At 45.0% G+C, this 7,948-nt stretch overlaps 1 long non-coding RNA gene across 1 annotated transcript in view; it reads left to right on the forward strand.

The window, feature by feature from the left end:
* The window catches only part of LOC117803488, a 19,131-nt gene extending 11,680 nt beyond the window's left edge, over positions 1-7,451 (forward strand). The window contains exon 3 of the long non-coding RNA XR_004627425.1: positions 7,340-7,451. This is a non-coding gene — a long non-coding RNA (uncharacterized LOC117803488). The remainder of the gene's footprint in view (positions 1-7,339) is intronic.
* Positions 7,452-7,948: the final 497 nt, after the last annotated feature.

A 7,948-nucleotide genomic window follows, 5' to 3' on the forward strand; every position in this document is an offset into this window, starting at 1 on the left:
AAAAAAAAAAAATTCAGGATGTTTTGGTGGCCATCCCTATAGGCCAGTGTTTCTCATAGGATTGCTCAAGGATTTGCAAATTTTTTAAATGAGAAAATACAAACATTTTCCACTGGTGATAATCTAAACAAATAAAATAAGTCATGGATTATTCAGATGACCATTTCGTGACTAAATTTACCACTTGATTTCAGTGCCAACATTTGCATTTTTGCTTACAATTTACAACAGCATCCAGTGACTGTCAAATTCAGTCATTTTGCACCCATGAAAATGGATTCAACAAGAGAAAAGTGGAGAGAAGAGTCCTAGGGCACAGGCATACCACGGAACAGGCTGCCGAACACACAATCACCGTCCGTTTGGTTTGGTTTGGTTAAATTGAACTGTAATTGATATATAACATCCTATTAGTGTCAGTGTACATCAGAGAGATTTACACCATGATCCCCACAACAAGTCTAGCTCCCCATCACCAAGCAAAGTTATTGCAGTTTTATTGACGCTATTTCCTGTGCTGTACATCACATTCCTGTGATTCGTTTATTTGTTAACCAGTGGTTTGTACTTCTTAATCCCCTTCAGCTATGTCACCCCTCTGGTGACCACCTGCATCTACAAGTCTGTCTCTTTCTCTTTTTTTTTTGAGATTTTATTTGAGAGAGTGAGAGAGCAAGCATGAACAAGGCGGAGGGTCAGAGGGAGAAGTAGGCTCACAGTGAGCAGGGAGCCCAATGTGGGACTCGATTCCAGGACCCTGGGACAGTGACCTGAAGCCAAAGGCAGACCCTTAACCGACCAAGCCCCCCAGGTGCCCCTATGAGTCTGTTTCGATCGCAGCTCATGCCACAGTCATGTTGCAGAAAGGTGCATGAAGAAAATCCTCTCCACGTGACCTTCGGGGCAACAGTTAATGAGAAGGAAAATAAAATCAGAAATAAGAGATAATTTTTTATATTCTCAATTATTAGATATACAAATTTACAATATATTTCAATAATGTCAAAATGTTCATCTTTAAGAGAAAAAGAGAACTATGTATAATTATCAAGGGCTACCTCCTTGAAGTCAGATTTTGAACATAGATTGCTGGTAGAGTTCTGATTAATTACATGTCCTAATTTCCCGGAGTGAACAAAGTCTTCAGTCTATTAATATCATTTTGCACAACATACTTTTCCAAACAGGCGATTCCTGAATCTGAATTATTGTAACCAAATATAGGAATGACTTAAATAGAGATACAGAACTGATACTTGATCATTCTACCATGAAACCCAACACACACAGAATTTTGTTTCAGCGCAAAAAACATTATTCATCGTGTATATTCATTTCTTTATTTGTTCAACGAACATTTATGTGCTAAGCGTGTAATGTGCTGGTAATATGAACAAGAACGAGATGGACCAGATTTTTTCCCTCACAGAGTGAAGCCTCTGTTGGAAAAGATAGACATTAAACAAGTAAACAAATCAAATAGGAACAGCTTGTAATTAAGGTTTGTAAAAAGTAAATAACGTTGCTAAACAGAATCACAAGGGTGATTGAGCTTAGATAGGATGGTTAAGGAAGGCCTTTCAACAAAAATGACTTAGAGCATGAGCTAGAATGGACCAAGCTAAAGGCTAGGGCAGGACTATTTCAAGCAATAGGAAGCTCAAAGTCCCCCAAACAAGAAGGAATTTAGAGAATTCCAGGAATTAAGAGAAGACAAGTAGGACGGAAGCACAGCAGTGATTAAGGGGGACAGAGGCACAAAATGAGATTAGATGTGTATCTAGCAGCCGAGTGGCTAGAGCCTGGTGGAACATGGGGAAGCATCAGGACTTTATTTGAAGGGTAATGAAAAGCCATCAATCAACTTTGACAAGGGAACACACACACACACACACACACACACACACACACAAACACAGGCATTTGTGTGTGTATTCACCTTTAATAGCTTTGATGGCTCTTCATCAAATGTATACACACATCCCTATGCACACACATTTGCGCGCGCGCGCACACACACACACACTGCAGCTGTGTGTGATAAAGATTTTCCAGGTGGCAATTGGGAAATGGTGAGGAGACAATAAAACACGATGATAGATTGGCCTGGAAGGCAGCAGTGCGGGTGAAGACAAGATGGGGTTCAGGCATCTGTTGGGAGTGGTATTAACAGGACTCGCTGACAGACTGGAATGTGAGGGAAGCATAAAATAGAATTCCCAAGTTTCTGACTTTAATCTCTAGGTGGATGGAGATGCCATGCATTACATGGTGAAGACTGAGCAAGTGTCAGATTTAGGGAGGAAAATCAAGTGTTCCAGTTTGGAGATTCTTTAATTTGAAGCGTTTGTGATATCTAACATGTTTATGCCAAACAGGCAGTTATAAGAATCAGGAGACCAGTAGAAATGTTTGGAGCAAAGATGTAAAGTTGAAAATCATTGGCATATGTTTAAAGCCAGTGGAGCAAGAAGAGATCAGCCAAGGAGAGAGAGAGAGCTGCTGGAGAAAGAGAATGTCCCAGGACAGAGCCGTGAGAAATTCTGATTAGAGGGTGGGTGGAAGAGGAGATCCAGAAAGAGACCAGAGGAAATGACCAGTAAGGCAGGAAGAATCTCAGAGAATGTACCACTAAAGCTGAGGAGAGAGCGCTGTTCTAGAGGAAATCGTTGATTGTATTGAATTTTATGGACGGATGAAGATAAGAGAATAAAATTTTTCTTTGGCTTTAACAATGTGGAAATTTCTGGAACCTTATCAATGGCAATTTTGGGGGACTGGTAAGTGTGGAAGTTGGGCTGAAGTGGGTCGGAAAGGAGATAGGAAGTGAGGAAGTACAATGAGCATGCCGGTCTGAGTTTTGCTGTGGGATGATGATGCAGGAGGATGCAGGGTCAAGCGAGGGTTTGTATTTTTTGGGAGGTGCCAGGTCCTATGTGCTAGCTGATTGGAATAATCCAGTAAGCAGAGACACATAATGAGGGAAGACAGAGGCAGGTAGTGGAAAGGGTGAAGTCCTTGAATCACAAAAAGGGAGAAATGGTTTACACTCATTCATTCAATTCAATTCAGAGTTCTTGAACATAACACAGGTGCTTCTGCTATCACGTCATATGCGTTTATTTTAAAAAGTCCTTGCATTCTGCAAAAATACACACTAAAAATAACAAGGCTTTTGGGGAAAAAAATATTGTGGCAGATCAGGCAAAACCTATATCCAGAGCACTAACCTAAACATTAGCCTTTCTGCTAAATAAACGGTTAAAAAAAAAGTTAAATCTCTAGTGAATGAATAAAATCAACAGTAGACATAAGACTTGATATGCTTTGAAGGTAAAGGAAGGTGGTTGGAAGGAGGGCAGTGAACACTCTCCAGACAGACGTATGATGACACTAAGCCAAGGAGGACCCCTGTTCCTTGTGTAGGTGCTGGGGCCCGTGCCGCACTCCACTGCACCGGGAGATCTGGGTCCAGGCACTCTTTGTCAGTAAACATTCACATGGTAGGGAAATCCTGTGGCAACTAGCTTCCACATCATAGTGACAGTATTCCTGGGTTTACCAGGAGTATGTGGCACCTTTGCATTTATTTCAGAAACATGTGCTGTGTCGCAGAAGCCATAGTACATTTCTCGTTGAGCAGCTGCTGTGTGCATAGCAGTAGACCGAGCCCTGTATAGGGTACAGAGATGCGAGAAGGGGCATTTCCCCTAACTGTGTTTGACTTTGTCAAAATCTTGATTTCCATAGTCCGAAGTAATAAAGGGGAGACTGCAATGTGTTCCAATAAAAATAATAAACATTGAATAGCAACAGTGATGCACGTTTATCAAGCACTTAATGTCAGATTGCTTTATCCCATTGAATAGTCCCAGGAACCCTATGGAATGGTACTGGTAGCATCCTCGTTTTTCTTAAGCAGCGGGGTCATACAAACAATGAACAGCAGAGCCAGGTTTTGACACTCAGAGGTCTGAATAGCTAGGGTCTTAAATATGGGGAGAGAAGGCATTCGGCGTGGTATCCCTGTACTTTTCCCACAACATTTGGGATTATTGACTCATTCCCTCCACCTCCAGCAAGTTGACAACTCACGGCCGTCGTTTGCCTTACAGTTTATGAAGTACAATTCTGGAAGAGCACCTACAGCTGGGGGAGCTGCAGGAAAAGTCTGGAAAGAAGTGATTGGACCTGACATTGGGGGTGCTGGGAGTTAGCCTGCATTGTCACCATTTCATGTGGCAGGACCAAGCCTCTGTCCCACGGGTTAGACAGGCAAAACAAAGAGTGATAGGGGTTTCCGCCATCTTGCCTGCTCCCCAAAGGGCCACTCTTTAGGTGAGGGGACTCCAGTGACATCAGGCTGTGGGGTGGGCTGCTTGCAATGGCAGCCAAGGGAGGTGGGGCCTCGCATGGGCCGGCTGGAGGAGGCAGACGGAGCGGCCTACACTGCTCTTAAAAGCCCATCAAGGCCCTCCTCTGAGAGCACCTACATTTGGATACGTGACGGAGGACAAAAGAACAGTCAATAATGTTGGAGAAATGGGGACAAGTAACAAAAAGAGGACCTCACCACCACCGGTCCTCCTCTAACGAGAGGCGGTCAGGGGCAGGCACAGCAGTTACAGCCAAGCCGGGAGCCACTGCTCCCGCAGGGTGGGCCACTCAGCCTCATTCTGCGCCCTCTCCTCTCCCCACAACAACAAGGGGCTGATGCTGGGAAAGAAAGGGGCGCGGAGGCGTGGTCACTACCCTTCGCCTCCCAACACCGACAGAGCCACAAGCCACATTATGCGCTCGGGGGCAGGTGGGAGAGCAGGGGATGATGGGAACCAGAGAGAATTTCACATCGAATAGAAAATTAAAATTTGAGAACGCAGGATTGTGTTTAATGACTCCAGTGAGACGGTTTTAGTCACACAAAGTGATAAAAAGGTCGCGAAGTTGGTCTAAGATGTCATTAAGGGAGCATGCTGCCCAGCGGGAATGGGGCCACGGTCATAGTCATTGGAAAAAAATAACAATTTCGTGCGTAGGCCTCACAAGCTGGGGCTGCTTGCAACACGGCTGCGTCCGTGAGCGGAGCACATGGGCCGCGACGCCCCTGCAGGTGTGGCACGCGAGCACTTGGCAGTGAGTGGGACTGGAGTTTGGGCAGCTCAGGGAGGCGCTCAGGGGGGCCGTGTGCTGGTTCCCAAAGAGCAGTGGCTCCCGCTGCCTGGAGGAGGAGTCCTTGGTTCTCTTCTTGGGTGAGCCGGTGACAGTTCAGGAGCCGTCGTGCCCTCGCCTTCTGTGATCCTCTCTCGCAGGTGGAAGTGAAAAGAAGAAGCAGGAGGTGAGGGCAGATCTGAAAGTGGAAGTCAGAGGAAGAAGGGAGTTGAAAGCAGAATATGGGAAGGATGGTAGGATCGACGAAAACCACGGGGCGTCTGTTAGAAGTGACTTGGGGGACAGATGGGATCTCCAGGTTCCTAATCTGTTTTTATCCTCAGTCCCAAAGTAGGAAAAAACATCATAAAACTTTAAAACAGGAAAGGACCTTAGAGAGGATCCATTTAAACTCGTCATGTTAGGGAGTGAGAAGCCTGAGCCCTGGATCGAGCTTCGTGTGAGTTTTCTAAGCCATTCATCGGTGGTCACCGCAGAACCAAATTATGAGGTTCCATTTGCTTGCTTGCTTGCTTGCTTGTTTGTTTGGACTGAAGATTCAGGCTGAGCAAAGGCTGAAAGAACCAGTACTCCTAAGGACTATTCTAGTCCTGCGGGGGGAGAAAGATCCTAAGAAATGAGAAAATAAATGAACTGAAACATAGCACAGGTCAGAGTGACGTGACAAAGCCCGAGTGGGTGTCCCAGTCCTGTATTTGCGTTCTTCACATACTGAAATGGTAATAGGGCCGTTGACTCTCAGTCTCAACTTCAGTGAGTCACCACAAGCAGGGACTCGCCAACCGCTCTGCGGGACGGACTGGCAGGTGCACACTGTTGACTACGTGACGGAGGCTGGGAAGCCTCTCTTTAGGAGAAACACCAGGAGATTGAAGTGTCGCAAAACACAGGCCAAAGAACGCTTCAAGCCTGAAAGTGATTCACAGTGCTGAATGCATCCGACTTATCAAGTGGGGGAGCCAAGAACAGCCCAGTGAACTTGCTCTTTCGAAAATCTTGGTGTAGCCCCCATCACCCAGGGTTTGTGTCTTAGCCACGCAAGCCCCCCATCTGAACGGTAGACTCATGGAAGCTGACCAGGCTCTGAGGCATCACTCAAACTCCCTAGATAGCTCCAAATGCTAATTCATTCGCTTTTCATGGTAAATAGACCCAACCAGACATATCTTTGTGGCTTTTAGTTCCTGGTGGATATAAGCAATATAGTATACTAAAATGCATGTCAGAAGATTACTTACTCCTCCCCTATTACTGTGTTCTTACCGTGTCAAAGAATGCATCACAATCTATGACTTTTTTGTCTGGTTCCTCGTCACATATAATGTATGTTTGATTCATTGTCCTTAACCTGGTGCTCAGCACAGTGCAGGGCATGGGTAGACCTTCGATCAATATTTATTAGAGGTACAAATGAGCAATTAACTCATCGATTATTTCTATCATGATATTGCAGCTTAATAAATCATCTTTCTCTTCCTTAGAGACAATTTTCCAAAAAGAAAAAAAAAACCTCTTGAAGAGCATTCGAAGCATGCTAGGCCACTCTGACTCCAAATGTTGATCTTTTGTGAGAACCGCGAATCATAGTTTTGCACCCATGCTAGAAACTAGCACCTAAGGCCGTACTCTTTAACTCGTTCCTATGTAATATCATCGAGTGTTTTCTTTTATGACTGATGGCCCGCCAGCCCTACTGAGAAATGTAGAATGTGGGCAAGATATAGCCTCTAATCCTTTCTCTTATTGTAAGCACAGGGTATTTAATTATACATTTAATTTACTGGAAATACAGTATAATAAAGTCAACAAATGAGAAGCCAGATGAAGTCCCTTGTGCTGCCTGGCCCTGGCGTGTAGATGCCCTTCACCCCGGGCACACATCACCTCGCTGAGGAAGAGAGAGTGTCCTCCGACCTGTCTTTCCTGGCGTCTTTGTGGCAACTCCAGTTCTTTCAGAAGCCACAGTGATTTGATTGTCTAGGGCACATGGCCGGCTGGGTACCAGCTGCATGGATTATCTTGAAGTGTGTCACTCAGACTTTGCGGCCAGATTGAGAGGACAGCGGAGGAACGCTGCAGATCCCTTCGTGCCCTTCGTGCCCTTCACCTCTTCTCCTCTGGACGCCGTCATCAACCCCGTTTCTAAAGCTTTTGTTTCTTCTGCTTACAGGACCGCATGTGGGTTTGCTCGCATTTGCAGACCCCACTCCTACCCGCCGTGTTATCCTCCTGCCACCTCACGTGTCTGCTGATTTTAAGACACAGGCTTGCTGGAGCATGACGGCGTGTGGTCCCGCGTCGTCCACACAGCAAGAGTGAATTCCACCCCCACTGGATATACTCGAATATGCGCTCGACTCAGATTACATGGACCAAGTGGATTCCGATTCTACTCAGTCCTACCTCACTCTCTCACCCTAAGGGATGAAAAGAAACTTCTATACACAAACAGTTTCACAGAATAAATGTAAGAGAAAGGACATGATTAGGAAAGCACCGTTTGCAACTTCTAATAAAAAATTGATTGAGACAAAAGTCATCAAAAGATGAAATGATAAAATATTGATGAGATCAATTTGAATAGAGCACCAGGCTGTTGCTACCTGGAACACTGATCAATTTTGCATTGCTTGGGGTGGGAAAACCAAAGAGCGTGCACCTCCTGGTTGGGCTTCCAGATAAGACACAGGACGCTTCGCTAAACTTGAATTTCAGATAAACAATGAATAATTTTTAGAACGTGTGTCTCATGTAATATTTGGGACATACTCATCCTAAA

Source organism: Ailuropoda melanoleuca, chromosome 8 (assembly GCF_002007445.2).
Source record: "Ailuropoda melanoleuca isolate Jingjing chromosome 8, ASM200744v2, whole genome shotgun sequence".
Classification (NCBI taxonomy): Eukaryota; Metazoa; Chordata; class Mammalia; order Carnivora; family Ursidae; genus Ailuropoda; species Ailuropoda melanoleuca.